General features: G+C 42.9%; 1 long non-coding RNA gene across 1 annotated transcript; it reads right to left on the bottom strand.

Moving 5' to 3' along the window:
* Nucleotides 1–9,402: 9,402 nt before the first annotated feature.
* Nucleotides 9,403–14,912, bottom strand: LOC119402730 (uncharacterized). The gene is made up of 2 exons (XR_005185903.2): nucleotides 14,829–14,912; nucleotides 9,403–9,662 (listed from the first exon to the last, which is right to left on the bottom strand). It is a non-coding gene; the product is annotated as an uncharacterized LOC119402730 (long non-coding RNA).
* Nucleotides 14,913–17,792: the final 2,880 nt, after the last annotated feature.

Here is a 17,792-nt window from a genome sequence, read left to right on the forward strand (position 1 = left end):
TGGGTGACATCACTGCGAGTCTGAGGTTAATAATACGAACATATCGTAGCTCCGCTAAGAGTCACCTAGTCAACAATTACTTACTCCACAGAAAAGACTTAGCAGCTATGTACAACGGTTAACATTAGAGTTATCCCCACTAGTGGACACAGGTGCACTAAAAAATAATGAGGAAAAGTAAATAGCTAAATAAATAAAGAAAAGAAATAGCTAAACTTTAATTAACAAATATTAAATGAATGCCTAAATAACATGCACGCTGTACTTCTAGCCCTCACAAATTGAGGGGGAATAGTTTTAAAGGAGCACATGTTCAATTCAACAAACATAATCAAGCGTATAAATAAATAAGCGAATAAGTGAAATGAATAAATTCATGTGCTACACAACTTCACTGTTCATCCACCTTCAAGGAGATTGGAACAAGATCGGTTCTTCATTCGTCCATGCTTTATGTTCCTTATTTGTGTCTCAGCTTGATTATTGAACTTACAATGCTGACGTCATTGTCTTCATGTGACTCACATGTTAATTGGCCGGGGTGATTTCTAAATAGAACACGTAGTGTTAGAACCTAAAACATCTGCAAGTTCCGGGATCTATAATCTGATTGCTTTCTTCATGTACGTATCTTCTTGACTACGGCCACAGGATAAGGTTGAAGGAGAGCAAGGCTTCCAATTTTTTACATTACTTTGTTGTGTGTCTACATTTGTGATGTTATTTTGGTCATTCTGCAATTTTGTTTGTTACGTCTACCTCGTCAATCAAATATTTTGTCTGATAAAGGCATGTATCGTCTTCCCCATACGTGGCCTAATTGCTGTCACCTCAAGCCAATATATCCCTAGCGGTTATACAACGTTATTTACACAGCATGATCACGCTGGGCACCCGATGCCACTGAGAAGTGTAAAGTCCTACACAGACTATTCCGCTAGGTGCCCCAACTACCGTTTGAGAGAACACTGTGGCAATTTACATCAACTGAAAGAAGGTCTTTTTGCCAGTCCCTGCGGCCCGTGTATATGTCAACCTTCATTTCACAAAGTTGATGTGATTGCCAACAAAAAAAAAGGATAGTCCGTCATATAACTGAGAGCGATTCGACTGCGCGGTCCGGCAAAAGCTCTGTTTGCACGTATTCTGTTTGTTAATCTATGGATTGGCGTAGCTAGGAGGAGAGGAGGGGGGTTCAGACGCCACCGAATGTTTTAGCACGAAAGTGTTTTATGCCGGGGTTCACCAAGACTTCAGTGACGTATTTTCGTCACGGAAATGACGTCAAAAAATATACACAATCAGATGGCAAAGAAAAAAAAGCTACCGTCAACGGGTATCGAACCCACGACCGCTCGGTCCGCAACAACAGATGTCGGGCACGCTATCCAGTGCGCCACGGTCACAGACTCTGGAGGCTTTACGAACGCGCCTTTTATATCTACCACTTTCCCGGTCGGTGGGGTGGTGTTGACCTCTGGGAGTGGTAAGGTAAAGTAATTCGTCATCGTTGTGGCCTCCGCGACTAGCACCTGCAACGCGTTTACGCGTCCGTCCCATTCGGCGTATTTTCGATAGAAGTTTAATTTTGTCAATGCCTTAACACACCGCGAGGTGGCGACCTTTGCCCAAGCGTCGTAAAAGCGTCAGCGTCGGCGTCGCTCAGAGCGGCACGCTAATCCACACAAAACATAGCTCTGCGAGGCACGCCTGCCTCACCATGGATGTAACACTGCGTTCCCCGCTCACGCGCTCGCCCCGAGAAAAAAAATCACAGCATATCCACGGAGTGAATGATGATGAGTGGGCGAAGCTGCGGAGGTTCATCGGTAAACCGTGAATCTTCCGTGAATTCTGCCCAGTACATCATCACCGACGTGAGATCGGGCGCGTTTATACTAAAGGTTCGATGAGAGTTATGACGACTTGCAGCTCACTTTAATTTTACATGTACGCTGTTAATTTTCATTGTTTAGAAAACCATTGCTTTAGAAAACATCTGGCGTCTTTCGTTAGGGAGCTAGCGTCTTTCGTTTTACTTTAGAAACATCTGGCGTCTTTTCGTTTTGATTTTAGAAAACATCTGGCGTCTTTAGTTGGTTTATTTCATCAATCAACGGCTTTTTGAACAAAATTTTTATTGCTTAATCACGCACAGGAGAAATCTCACCAGGCACTACCTTGGAGGTAAACAATGGCTGCTAATGGGAATGAGAGACAGAAGAAGTCGGCTTTTAGCTAACACTTACACTTCTACTTCTACTAACGATTCCTACTGGAACATGCCAATGGCTGCTAATGGGGAATGAGAGACAGAAGAATTCGGCTCTTAGTTAACGCGCACGCTGCGAATTTTTTATTGTTCAACAACACACAGGAGAAATGTCCCACCGGCACCACCTTGGAGGTCAAGATCTGGTACTAGCGTTAAGACTGGTTGCGCACTACGACGGGGACGAACGGGTGCCGCTTTAAGGAGCTACCGGGGCGGCGCGACGCGCTTTGCGTTTCCCGCTAGTGCGGCCGTGGTGTTCAATCATATTTTAACATGCCGCGGGATGGCGACCAAGTTCTGCGTCCAATATGCGACGCTCTTCTGGTTATCACACCTCGTTCTCTGATTACGCTTTCACCGTTAACTACTATAGCTACGACAACGGTTTGTTTAATCATTTAACATGGACGCTAGTCGTCGAAATGGAGATGTACCACCAATCATCAAAGTGGGTGCATCACGTTAAACGGTGCTATAGCTGCCATACATCAATATACATTGTGTAAACTCTGTCATATCAATGTACAGTAAACATTCAGTTACTTCTGTAAGGGACACTTTACTTTCCTGTTATTCCGATTCCTAGGACAGAGGGATCAACCATATTTTTTTATATAACAGCGAAGCTCTTTAGCAAATCGTTCCTTGTACGGTAAACCAAAAAACTTTCATCATCATCATAAACGGGTATGTGCCGCAGAAATTGGGTAAGTCCCACTACTCATCACTGGTCCACTAATAATGAAGAAGGCAACAGTTAGCCCGACAAATGGCTGCGAAGCGACGGCGGCCCCGAAGCGATAGAAGGACAATGCCAACGATGACGTGCCCGTATCTCTATGAGATGTGCGAACGCTTGGTTTCAGCGCCAGGTTCTGTGTCTGCAGTTTGGACATCCCTGTCTGACCTGCGACTGTCTGTGGTTTAACTACAACCGTTCTGCGCTGAGAATCAACGTAGAAACAACCCGGCCTCACGTAGCCAAAACTTAGCAACGACCTAAACCCAACCTAGAAATAACCTGCATCACTTAGCTAAGGCCTAGAAACAATCTAAAAGCAACTAGATAAGTCTTAAGAATCGTCCAGTTTCGCTGTTTCAAGCCTTGCTCAGATTAGTGCAAGCTTAGGGAATTTTTTTTTCATTCTTGCATGCCGATATGCAAGATCACATAAAAAATTGTATCACTTAATCATGCTGCACTAGCAATATTAACATATACTTTTTAACATTTAGGACGACCAGGTTGGCTTGCGATGAGGTTTTAGGGGCGAAGCTCCGTATGCCGTGGGTCTGTCCATCCTCCGCTTGTTTGTTTGTAGTAGCCACCTCTATTTCGTGAAGTGCTTACTAGATGGCGTTGGGGGTGCTCGCTCCGTGTATATATATAGATATATTATATATATATATATATATATATATATATATATATATATATATATATATATATATATATATATATATATATAATATATATATATACACACACAGAGCCACAACGGTGAATATGCTGCCATAGATTTTGCTGGATGCATCATCATGACCATGTACCTTGCACCCAATTTGTCGAGTGGGAATATTTATTTATTTATTTAAAGATTCCTTACAGGCCTCGTTAGAGGCATTGGGTAAGGGGGGCATCACAAAAAATAAATGATCACATATAATGAATACATATCATACAGGATGAGATTGCTCAAAGCACACATGTCCTTTTTTAAACACATTGAAATAATGGCTAACAATAATTTTAGAGGCGAAAAGAGAAAATGAGTATTTCAACGGTATAAATAATTATTATTACAATTTATAGAAACATCAACTGACACATTTCGTACACGCGCAGGTAATGCACAGTAAAAAAAAAACATACGAGTACAATGAATGAGCAAGAAGAAATAACGAAGTCATACATAAGAGAGCTAATAAAACACATACAACGAGAAAAAAAAAGGCGTTATACATTTTGTCGAGGTTATGCGGAGGAATGTGAAATGATGAGTTGACGAAATTTATCGGGATTTTTTTCGGACACAATGGAATCGGGAAGCGCATTCCACAGCCGAATGGCACGAGGAAGTGCCGACGAATTGAATGCATGAGTGCTTCTGTACATGCGAGTGAAACTGAGGTGATTATGTAATCTGCGAGATGTGCAAGATGAAACATTCATTGGCACGGCATTGTGTAATTAGGACAAGTACATGAATTGACCATTTGTGTTAGTTGGTGACCTGAATGTCGCTATTACCGAAAAGAACAATGAGTGGTTAATACAACATATGGCAGCCAAATATGATCTCACGTGCACGTCCTTTGATCATATGAAACCAACAACCAGCCGAGGGACGTGTATAGACCTCGCATTTTCAAATTTCGAATTGCAACCCGTACAGGAACCGCTATCCCTTCATTTCACGGACCATAAAACCGTGATAATGAAGGGACAACGGAAGCCCAGCATCATATTATTAAGAAAAATAAACGTTCTCTTTATATGATGATTTATGGGGCGTTACACGGAAGATTCACGGTTTACCGATCATTTCCTCCGGAGCTTCGCCCCACTCATCATTCACCACGTGGATATGCTGTGATTTTTTTTGGTGTGTGCGACTGTATAAATATATCTTGCTGATAGGGAAATCATGCAGGGCTTATATACAAAAGAGAAACTACTTTATTATTACGTCATCATTTATCTAGCACATCACCAATTAAGAAAATGTGTTTAAAACAATGCATCAACATATAGTGATGTCACATGCAATCTCGATTTGACGCACGGCACATTTAGTGAACCTGAACATGGGCCTTAATTGTCTCTACGATTAAAAAGTACCAGTCCGCGACGCCGACAGCTTTATATACGCTTTTTCTTCAGCATGCCTCACCACCGCGGCCTTCCAGATTTCTGCTACACGAACAGCCTTATGGAGAATCAAACCAGTGACATGTCCTCCTCCAGCTGTCATATGAAAATGCTGAACATTTTCCTCAACAATTCAAGTCATCAATAACCATCCTTTCCTACAAAACATGACATCTGTTTTACTGTACATTGTCATAACCAACCTTCTGTAAAATTATTTTTCATTGAACGTCCCAGAACGTATCAAACAAATGAATGCCCCAATCTTTGTGTATTCACTCCTGGTTACTGCAGTGCTAAGCAGAGCTCGTAGAGGGTGACTTCATTAGCCAAAGCATGCTCCTTCTGTACTCATTAGATTCATTCGGCAAATCGCGAGCAGTCGCCGAATAGTAGCCTGCTGGCGCAAGCGTGCCCAAAAGGCAATGGCGGCTATGACGTCATTATTCTAGCTGCGCCAACTCAGAGCTCGGCCGCTGTGGTGATGTCTCGGAAGTTGGGAGTCACCTTGAGGTCACTTTGGATGATTTCAATGACGCAAGCGCTGGTTCACACACGCGAACTTCAATATCCATATAAATTATCTTCCAAGCAATATTCGCTGTTCAGATTTGGTAGATGATATAAATACGCATTTTCAGGGGAATCAATCCCTGAGGCTATCTCAGCTGCGAAATTTTGTGTCAGTATCCCTTTAAGGTATCTTGCTTTATGTAGTGGCATTAAATTTTTACTTTAGGTGAACCAATAATCTGAACATTTAAGAAGTGCTTCATGTATTTGCTCACTACTCTGCAGATGGCTTTGCAGAATGTGGAGTGTAAGCCGGCAGATGTGCATGCGGCTGGCCGGGTGAAAAAGATGAATCATCTCATTGCCAAAATGCTTAATGAATTAATTAAATAGTGAAGATGCAATAATATTTGTCTCACTGATTTTCTCCAAGCACCTACATACAACACTATATTTAATTGTTCCACCCATTTAGAGTATACTGCACCTTTGAAGCACCAATGAAGCACGCATTGCTGCATGTTCAGGTATGCATAGTGTATGCATGACATACACTATTCATAAACCGGCATTGCCTTATTAGTACCATGCTCAATTGCACGTCACATATGACCCTTAATACATGTCCATAGGACCGAAACAATTGGTAGGACACGTGTAACCTATGTGACCCACAAAACCTATATAACCCGTATGACTCGTGAACCTATATCACCGGTATGACCCCTAAACCTATATGACCAGTATGACCCATAAACCTATGACACCCGTATGACCCATAAACCTATATCACCCATATCCAATAACATCGTATGTATGGGTCCTGTATATATAGGAATTTTCAGTAGGGTATCCATACTTTTTGACATATTATGCCACAATAATAACATTGCGACAATATATTGGCCTTTTTGTAAGTTTTGGTATAGTTGCTAACTCTTTGCTGCCCATTATTTCGTCCCCGATATTCCCACGGAGGCGTTATGTTACGATGAAATTTGTTCAATTATCTCATATGGATTTGCTGCTTCTGTATTTTAACATATAAAAAATTCCAAAAGCAGAACCGTCTAGTTTTCAATCTAGACCCAGGAAACATATTATCGTTGATATTAACGCCCGGAGATGTTTGTTGGTAGACGTACGCAGAGTTCCAACATGTACATTCGAAGAAACGTCGTTGTGAACTACGGCAGATGTCTTTTTAATTAATGGGAACCAACTTTGTGAAGACTTGAGATCTCAGAAACCTTCGAGCCTGCATTCACGTACACGTCTGACATTTGCTCCAGCTTGTATATTTCCTGATACAAAAAACCGGTCCGCATAGAAATCTTTTGGAAGTGATCATTTCCCGAAAACCATTAGGCTTATTATTACCCTGCACCTTCCTGGCAGCTAGCCTCGTCTTGTTAAAAAAAAGATGAAAAAACTGCTTATTTCTAAAATATTTTTAAGGAATACATTCTGAACGAAGTGTACAGGAATGTTTAATGCCGCAAGTGACCAGATCGATTCAGAAAAGGCGTTTGGCCGAGCACGTCATGACATCCTACTTGTTGGACATGTTAATGTTGGAAACGTGAGTCGCGATGAAGTCCGAATGGCATATACTGGGTGTGAAACGCGGAAAGTTATCGGGAAACGAATCAATGTTGAACGTCCTGTGCGGCAAGGCACGTCCTTTGTCTTCCATTTTCAATTTATATAGAGTCATTTTGCCGGAAAGTCATGGAAAAGGTGCCATAAAAGGGTGCAAACTACCAAAAACTGAAGTGTGGTTACTGGCTTACGCCGATGATATAGCTGTGTTTGTAAAGATTACGAAAACATTACTGAAACCGATAAAATTGGGAACCTTTATTGCAATGCGAGTGGAAGTCTGGTCAACTGGAGCAAGTGCATGGGTTACTGGCACGGTGAATGGCCTGTGACTCCTGACTTCATTGCCGGTATTTCATGGACTACTATTCATGTGCGGTACTTACGTGTTCCACTGGAATATTATTGTGACAGTGAATGGTACTGGCGGCGTCAGGCCGCTGAACTGCGAGAAAAAACTAAGTAAGTCAAAGGTTTTCATCTATATCTATCAGTTTTCACCAGAGCAACCTTGTGTAACATATTTTTCGTTAGCAAGCTCTGGTACGTGCTTCAAGTACGGCATTGTTCGCGTGTGAATGTGCAAAAAGCTTCACCGAATATTTGCTGTTTTCTTGTGGGGTTTTTCATGGGAGCGAACAAGCAGAACTAACCTTTTGAGACGGGTTCGCTCTGGCGGCCTTAGTCTGTGTCATTTGTATCTGCGTCAGTTAGTTAACTGGTTCATGTTCTTTCGAAATAATCGAGACCCGTTCATACGTACTGTTATACAGCTTAGGCTTGGGAGGGTGTTGCCAACTGGTTGTGGCTTCTGACAACATGAAAACAAACGTTAGAGGTAACCTGAAAGAAGTAGCTAATTTGTGTATCTTTTGAGAAACGCGTTTTTCTTTGCACTATCTATCTTCTGTTTCCCATAAAAAAGTTATACAATGATCTAGTAGATACAATTATTCTTGTTCCTCTTTATAGAGCAATGTACCGTGTAGGCCCAGGTCAGAATATAGGTAACAACTGGAGTTAACTCCGTTTCCATCCCATTACACAGTGCAACATTGCCTCTCAAAACATGGATGCAGCAAAATGGCTTATTCAGTCCTTGGGGAGACCGTTGTTTACTCTGCAGGAACCCGGAGACAACCGAACATGTTTTTCTTGACTGCTGGGATGCGGTCTTTTTTTGGGACGTTCTTTGACGGTCTTTAAAAAAGGATTTGCCACTTGACGCCTACGACATCAGATTTCTCCCGGTTGAAAATGAGGAAGGGGTACCGTTCTATCTAGTTCTGTTACTGGGCCTGCGCAGTATATGTCAGTCAAGAATGGCGGTGCGCCATGATGATATTAATGCGCGTCCGGTTCGACGCTATTTCTTTGAACCTGTATGTTCATTCGTGGAAGCACAAAAGGTCCAGCAAGATGTACTGAATGGCTTCATCAAGTAGAAAGCCTTCTACAGATGAAGCAATTTTAAGAAGCCTGCAAATTGTATTTCTTTATTTTTTTTGTTCTTTGTTCGGTATATATTTCTTTCTCACTGCTGTATGTATGAACATAGGCAATAAAGAGCGAACAGAAAAACGGTTGGCGGTAGCTCAGTCGGCTAAACGCCCGCCGGCCATCGTCGCGCACCGACAGGTCATGGGATCGACTCCTGTCAATGGAACTTTTTCCTATAAGTTTTTTTATCTTTGCCATTTGATGGCGTTCATTTTGCTGAGGTATTTCCGTGACAGAAATACGTCATGAAAATCTTGGTGGACCCCGGCATAAAACACTTTTTTGCCATATACACCAATAAGAACACCTGCGGTGCTCTAATCGGTGCTCTGCGGTGCTCTGCGGTACCACGCCACTTCACTGCTGAACGTACCCTTATCCAGACCCTTATATGTGCTAAAGGACAGAATCAAAATTTTCAGCTTCACTACTTTTCAGCCCGCATTCCGAAACATGTGCAAACGCGAGCAGCGCGACGCACATATTATTTTGAAATTTAGAACACTCATAGCCGGCATCAACGGGGACCCGGTACACATTCCTCCTTCCGTAAAAGAAGCTAATGTGTCACTATTAGATGATAAACAATTATCTATATTTTGGAAGCAATAATAATGGCATTGTATTTCTGCGAAAAGCATCCAGTGCATTAGAATATTTATTAACAACTACTGGTGAACGAGTCCACATAGATGCCACAATTCGTACACTACAAAGCACTCTGTATTGAGCGAGTCCTGTTGCTACATGAAAACAGCTTGCCACGCTGCGCTCAGCTGCAATTTTCTGTTTTGTATACATCGTATTTCTCTGTTCCGTTTGGCATAAAGTATGTAAACATAAAATTACAGCAATCAGAAACATTGTCCTTGTGATTTTCGGGTACCCATAGTTCAAGATCTGCAACACAGAAGAAAGGATACTGTAATTCTGAGCAATAACAACATGGATATAGAAGCGTGGTCAACCATTCTGCTATGACATTGGCATATACCAGTGGCGTATCAAGGGGGGGGGGGGCACACCAGGTCCTTGCCCCCCCCCCGAATTTTTTTTCTGCCATGCTATACAGAGCGCAAAATGACACTCGACCACACTTACCTGGCCGGACCCCACTTCGTATCAAGGCCGTGCCCCCCCCCCCCCCCCCGAAAAAAATTTTGCGTACGCCACTGGTATATACAAGTGGGACTTCCACCAGACGCGTGCATATGGTGTGTGTTCGATTACTAAACCTGAATAGACCGATCTCACCACGAGACGCACTATGCCACTTCTGCCGCAGTGTATGCCTGCACTTATACTAATCGGTACGTTCAGCAGCGTATAATAGCTCGTACATAGGCGAGCTCCATCAACAAGATTTATCGGCCATATTTAGATGCATTTCGATAGTGGGTTCACGTTGCGAGATGCTACAACAGCAGCATGAAGCAAATGCCTAGAATTTTATGTGTTCTCACATTATTTGAACCTTCGACAGGAATGTGTGAGACAGTCAACGAAGTCGGACAAGGCAGCAACTAGCGCACAATTTCTTGTACAGCGTGTTCGTGAATTCTTCCAATATAATCCGTGATAGCTTAGCCTTACCATATTGCGTTGTAACAAGCTTGGAACGCGACCGGTGGGCCGATGAGCGACGTATTTACAACGTATTTTTCGGGCAACACAGATATCGACCAAAAACCGACGTCTCACCAAGAGCGATGACGACTGCAATGTGTTTAGCATGAACGAGACCTGCGATACAAGCCAAGCTTATAATTGCATGCTGTGTATTGCAGTACCGGTATTGGAAGTAACGATGCCGCCGGGATGTCCCTATTCATTTCGATATATGATATTTTCACGATCGCGACGTCAAGCGGCAAGAGCGTCAGTGAAGCTCAGCTTCTTATATGAGCGTAGGCGGCTCTTAATAAACTGCCACACACTGCAGCTTCGAAGCGGTAGGCCTATAGTGACGATATCGGCGCCTAGGCGTTGGCTGAGTCTTCTTCTGAAGGCCGGGGCGGGCTACTGCGTATCCGTCACACTGTGTGTGTCTTCAAAATCTCTTACTGACTCATCCATACCTAGCGCAGCAGGAAATATTTTGCCGTTTACGAAGTTTCTGTGACGTTAAACTTTTGTAAATGGCATGCGGCCACTCGCCGTTCCGTGGACGCGCCTCTAATCTGTTTCAAGGCGACCGTTTCACCTTAATTCTCGTTTAACGAATTGCTGTGATCCAAGTCCGGTGTTCAGAACACAGTTTACTGTGCAAGGAAATTGTTGGTTTTACAAAAAATGGAAGCGCGAAACCGTTTTTTTTTTTTTTTTTGCCCTGACAGTTTTTTTGTCGGCTACGTAGTCAAGTAGATGGCGGATAGCTCTACGAAGTTTGGGGAAGTTATTTTCCGCATACTGCAGCTTCTATCGCTCACCTGCTGACGTTGACTGTAGAAGATTTTTATTCTCATGACGATGGCAACGTGATTTGTTTTTGCTAGTTTAATACTAATATTTATTCAACGAAGCTGCGCAAGCGCATCAACACGAAGATATGACCTGGTCACATGCAAGCACTCTCGACTGTTCTTTTTTTTTCTTAGAGCTAGGATGCTGTTTAACCTGCAATAAAATAACAGACACTGGGGTTCCGGACACTGTTTTCCGCCGCGTTCCATCGTCGCATGTGTCCAGGGTTCGTGAAAAATGCCAATATACCCGAAGCACACAGTAAGCAGCCCCACCAGGAGCTCTCAGATTACTGTAACTAAGATGGCGGCAGTGCCACTGTCGGCAACTCGCTCCCGCGCAGATCATCTGGTTAGATCGGTCTCTTAGAAAGTTGCCTTACTAAGAGACTTGCTTGTCGCATTTGTTATGTATTTTTCGCTCATGGAAGCCTATAGGGCGGCTCTTGGTCAAGTCTCAAATTACGTGTTAAGTTCTTAACTCGCATTGCAATGGACATCATCTGATTCACTTTATGTTTTCATATCTAAAAGTTGCACTTTAGATGGGCATCGTGTTAACGCAACATAAATGCGCTCCATGAACTGCTGCATCTCTACGCTTGAACAGTTAGGGATCTGCTATATTGGATAGTCAGAAGGCAAAGGAGTAACACATCTTTTATTTATATAACTTTACTTTAATAAGTGGCGAGGTAGAAATAAAAGTACTGTGTACTGTGATACCGCATTTCAAGACATAATTTTGAGGGGCAGTACATGTATTTCTCAAGGGAAATTCCAGAGCCAGATATATTGCAGATATATGCACTTTTTTTGCAGTTCTGTAGAACGGTGCGTATAACGAAGCATCGTTATAACCAATGGGCATTTTGTACGTGGTTTTCGAACCTTCAATGTAGCTTCCGTGAAGACTCCACTTTCGTAAACCCAGTGACTAACATTTTCCTGCCAGATGTGACAAAAACAATTTCTTCCGCAATAAATTAGGAAAACCCAGTATTTCTATCGGACCTCCAATTGCTTATTCCTCACATTTTGCCGTTGTTGGTTAATAGGCGTTTTTGTTCTTGTAGTGAAGCACGCGAATGTTATTCTTAAAAATTAATTGTTGGTGTTTCACATCTGAAACCCCTGATATGTTTATGAGGGACGCCGTAGTAGAGGGCTCCTGAGATTTTCAACATCTAGTGTTCTTTAACGTAGACCTAAATCAAGGTGCGCGTGCGTTGACCATTCCGCCTCCATCAAAATGTGGCCGCCACAACCGCAACTCGAACCAGCGACCTGCGGGTTAGCAGTTCAGCATCATAACCGCTGGGCCACTGTGGCGGGTAGCTATTATCATTCTTTAGGCAGCCCCAATTTCGCTCTAATTATACAAAAATAAACAACTGCCTCTTCTTTCTCTAGACTTGCGTATTTGACAACGAAGGAAACATGAGTGCACCACCTAGTAAAAAAATGTTTTTGTGTAGCGTTATGCAATGTTTTTAACCTTTTGCATAACATCATCAAATACATGCTTCAAGACAGCGTGGGCTTTCGATATTACTTTCAAAGTCTTTGTCTCTAACGAATCACTTCTTGTTTTTCGTAAGTTTTAGATCACTCGCCAGGTGGTCTAGTGGTTATGACGCTCGACTACTGACGCGAAGGTCGCGCGGTCGAATCCTAGCCGCAGCAGCCGCATTTTCGATGATGGCGAGAATGCTTGAGGTCCGTATACCTAAACTTAGGGGCACATTGAAGCTCCTTAGGAATTCAAAATTTTCAGAGCCCTCGACTAATGCGTCCCTCGTAATTATATCAGGCTTTTGGTGCGTTAAACTTGAACAAGTATTCTTGCTTTTTTATCGTTTGTTTGAAGCCAACGGCAACCCACTTTTTTTTCTGAAGAGTTTTAAGAGGTCATAACCTTTATTGTGATTACACAAATGTGCGTGGTTTTATGTGAAAAAAGCACGAAATGGTTATGAGGACGGTCATAATGGAGGACTCTGAATTAATTTGACCATCTGAGGTTATCTACTGAGTACATAAATGCATTTTTGCGGCGCGATTAGCATTACGTTATGCCTGACTTGATCATAGCTTGCGGAGTCAATGTTTACTGCAATGTTATCTGGCCAACACTGCAGCCACAACTGGACTTGCCGCGTGGTGACGCTTGTATCTGTTATTTTTATTAAGCAATTGAAGCACTGGTATCATTCTGTGGTTGAAAACGTGACTTCCATACGGAATGCGTAGGTTCAATTCTGGCTCGAGCCACAATTTTAGAGCGCAGCTCTTAGGAGACCTTTCCTTCATTGGCGCCGTCGCCGTTGCCGTCACCGCCACCGCTGGTCGCGTAACCGATAGTCATGAGAAAGTGTGCTAGAATACCCGACTGCGTGGCAGTCGGGTATTCTAGCACAGAGCTGTGCTGGTGCTTGAATCTAATTTGCAAGAAGAGCTTATACAAACGTAATGTCGTCAAGGAATCGCGTTGACCTGTGTAATATAGCGTGGTACAAGAGTAAAATAACAATCAGTCATCACACAACGCTACTTGCGCAACGAGTTTGTGGTTTAGTGGTTCCCACCCCTTGCAAATAGATCAGCCACAATTCTTCACCGTCATCAGCCACACGCAGCGTCAAAAAAGTTCACACGACGCCTTACCGATATGTAGCGAGTACCTCTTGTATCCGCTGAAATACGAATAATGGCGCAGTGGGTGCTGTCCTAGATCACAAAAATTTATGCTTTATTGCTCAGTCGATGCTTTGCGGAAAGCCAAAACTTCAACCACAGTTCGTCTTGCCCCAAAGTGAAACTGAGCTAAGAATTCGCATTAGGGAGTATGGTAACCTTCGGTTATTTTGGCGTCTTTGCGTAAGAGAAAACACATGTTCATGTCTTGTCGTAAAGGCTATGTGGGAAAGACTGGACGATGCGTGAAGATGCGCGCGCTTGAACATGTGTTGTCAGTAATAAACAATACAAGCCGGCACCTTCCCACCCGCTTCTTCGAATGCAAGTGTGAGCCAATGCTGAAGCATGTAAATATATTGAGCCGCTGCCGCGATTGCAGAGCAAGGGAAATTTGCGAAGGGAATCGCATAAAGAAGAAGGGAAGTGAATGTGAGGGTGAATATTCTATTTTTTTTTTCTGTTGCAAAGCACCGACATGATGTCTATAGATGAGCGCTGTTAAGATGCTGCTTTGCGTTTGTTTTATACTTTTTTGTTGATGCCTTATTAAGAGCCTCACATGTTCTATGATGGTTTCTCTGGAATGTACTTATAGGTGAACTGTGTGAAATAAAAGTTTGTTACACGTCCGTGCTTGTCTATGCGTCAGGTTTTACGTGCCAGTCAGGCGGCGCAGGTTATTCCTTTTTGTGCTATGTGCACGGTCCCGTATTCAGGCCCAGCGGGAAATTTGTTCTTAAGACAAAAACCAATATGCCGCCAAGTATGCTTGTCACTTTTCTTTCAGAGGCTTTTTTAAGCCAACTTTTTATATTCGACCTAAGTGTAAAAAATATTTCAGGAAATGAAATTTGCCAGACACACGTAAAAGAATCGTAATTGAAAAAAAAAACACTGAACTTACGACTTCCATTCTGTACGCTCACAATGTCACATTCTTGTGGATCGCTGAATACAAGGACACCAACTTGAGAAGCGTTTTCTGTAAAACCACGAAACACAGGCCTTGGACTAAATAATGCCAGAAAAGAACTGCCTACTCGACATGGCTAGAATGTTTACCTGCAGCCTTTAAGATGACCGTATTAGTAATCGTGAATGTTAACATCGTGGGATTCAGGTCCCCTTGTCTGAACAAAATTTTTGAATAATGTGGCAACTCTCAATATACAAAGATATTACAAAGGCATACAAAAGCATACATACAAAGCTTTACAAAGATATATACTAAGCTATGCAAAGGCATATGCAAAGATATTGGTACGTTAGCTAAGCCTTAGTACGGCTTTCGGCAGCAGAGGAGGAGGCGTTCGATGATTAGAACAAATTACGAGACACAATTTTTATCCCATCAAGCTACACAGCTTTTCAATAAACAGAAATACATAATAAACTGGGCAGATAGCCATAATAAGCTCAACAGAAGGTATGAAACATTTCTTGTAACGACAGCTTGTGCTTTGTAAGATGTTGGGACGTTAACTTTTAATGTATTCCCAACACTCCTGCTTTCTATTGTATTTTTACAGCGAAAGCTATTATGAGATGATTTCACCGGCCGTTTTTGGCGCCGTAGTTGTCCGCCGCCGCCGCCGCCGGTGTCCGTAACCAGTATCGCTCGAAATAAGAAAAAAATTCCCGGATGGAACGAGGTTCGAACCTGGCCCCTATGCGTGGGAGCCCAGTATTCAACCTCTGAGCCATGCCGGTGCTTGGAACTGCTTTGCAAAAAGGGCCTATACAGGCTTCATGTCGGGAAGGAACCACATTAGCATATGCAATATAGCGTGGTAGAAGAGTAAAATAAGCACCCAGCGTCGCACAACGCGAATTCTGTAACCAGGCGTCACACAATGCGAATTGCGCAACGAGTAGGTTGTTGAATGCTTCCAACCCATTACAAAGGACTCTGCCATATTTCTTCATCGTCATCAGGCACAGCAACAACAAAGTGCGCATAATGCCTTACATGGGTTTAGCAGGTACCAACGCTCTCCGTAGAATGACGAAAAATGGCACAGTGCCTGCTGCCCTACTTCTCAAAAATTACAATGATTTATAGCGTAGTGGGTTCCTCGCAAGTGCACTTTTATTGGTTGCCAAGCAAGCCCATAAGCGCATGATCCACTTCCTCGGGGTCTCAGTAAAGTTCTTCGCCCCCCCCCCCCGTCTCTCTCCCACGTCAACGTATGTTATACAGCATGACGGGCGAGGGAAAGAGCGAGCGGGCGTCACCCAATGCAAATTACATAACTGTTGGGCCGTTTAAAGATTCCAACCCATTACAAAGGGCTGAGCCATATTTCTTCATCGTCATCAGTCGTCGCTTCAACAAAGTGCACATAATGCCTTACCGACGTGTAACTGGTGCCTCGCTTCTCCACAGAATGACGAATAATGGCTTAGTAGGTGCTTCCCAACTTCACAAAAATCGTGATTTACGCCGTAGTGGGTACCTTTCTAGTGTACTTCTATTGTAGCCCCAAGAGAGCTTCACGGGCTCTAGAAACGCCGCTCTTCCAGGTTTCGCTGTGACTGTGCTGCGGTTTCACCACAGGCCTGGCGTTTTTTCTTTGTATGACCAGTGTACTGATGCATTGTTGTTCTCTACATATCTGTTACACGATACAAAGGTCTGTATAGCTCACCTAGCACATGAATCTTGTGTGAATCAGAGAGTGAACCGTGCGAACGATTTGTGTTTGTAAAATGCGTGTAAAATGTGCGTTCTTTGGTAATTATGTCCGTATGTAATGTATCTAATATTGTTACCAGAAGTAATAGATATAATTTCTTTTTTTTGAGGGTGTATATTTAGCGAAACCCGAATTCTGATACAAAATGCACTTTTTGCATATGTATTGTCAACGCTGTATGAACTGAACGGGGGCAGGGGCCTCGTCAGGCTGTTTCAGCCTTTAGTCTCTGTCTCCGCAAGAAATGACCTGCAATAAATTACTTTGATTTGATTTGATTTCATGCCATGCGGAATGCGGCAGTCCAGCTGCTGAAACCTCATATGGAAATATGGACATTTGTGGTATATAGGAAGCTCTAGAACTGCATATCTCTGACTACAATACTGTGGCCTGTAATAACTGCCCTATTAAGGCAAACGAGTTCCTAATATTAGGCCTAATTCGAGCACCTGCATGTATCATTGTAATCACACTGAGGGAATTCCGCAATAAACGATTGAAGACCTCGTAAGAAAATATGGCTTCTATTTTTTATTGTGTTCACCCAGCCTACGCGAACTCACGTGAGTACCACTATCAATGAATGCGCCAATAAACAGGGCAGGTTTTTTAAATGCCAACCGAAAGTTATAGATGGCCTACAGGTAAAGTTCTGCGCAAATACGGAGAGTCACGTGCAAGCGTTCCGTAGCGTTACATGGCTGTTTCAAAGTGACCATGCAATTCACGCAACTGAACTAAGAGTATGATAGCGATTTCAAAGATCGATTTCCATAAAAATAGCAGGTTTTTGTTTTAAAACGAATAATATTGCTAAAGAAAGCACCTTATCGGATCAATTTGTTTTTGCAATGGAAAAATAGGAAGAGAGAGAGAGAGAATTTATTTACAGAAAGGCAGAGAGGTCGGCCTGAGCTATAGTTTGCTCTGGCCTGCTACTCTACACTGGGGAGGGGGGACAGGGGAGCGAAAGAGTGATGAATGACGATGGTAAGGTAGGGAGATGAGAATATAGTTCGTGACGCTGGGGCAAATCTAAAGACGTGCATCCAGTCCAGTGGCTTGTAAGAAGGCTACGACTGCATCGATGACCACACTTGTGCTGCTGACGTCAGGCCAAGGACCTAACACAACCTCATCGGTTAAAGGCCTACTATGATACTGCCCAA

Source organism: Rhipicephalus sanguineus, chromosome 8, assembly GCF_013339695.2.
Source record: "Rhipicephalus sanguineus isolate Rsan-2018 chromosome 8, BIME_Rsan_1.4, whole genome shotgun sequence".
Taxonomy (NCBI): Eukaryota; Metazoa; Arthropoda; class Arachnida; order Ixodida; family Ixodidae; genus Rhipicephalus; species Rhipicephalus sanguineus.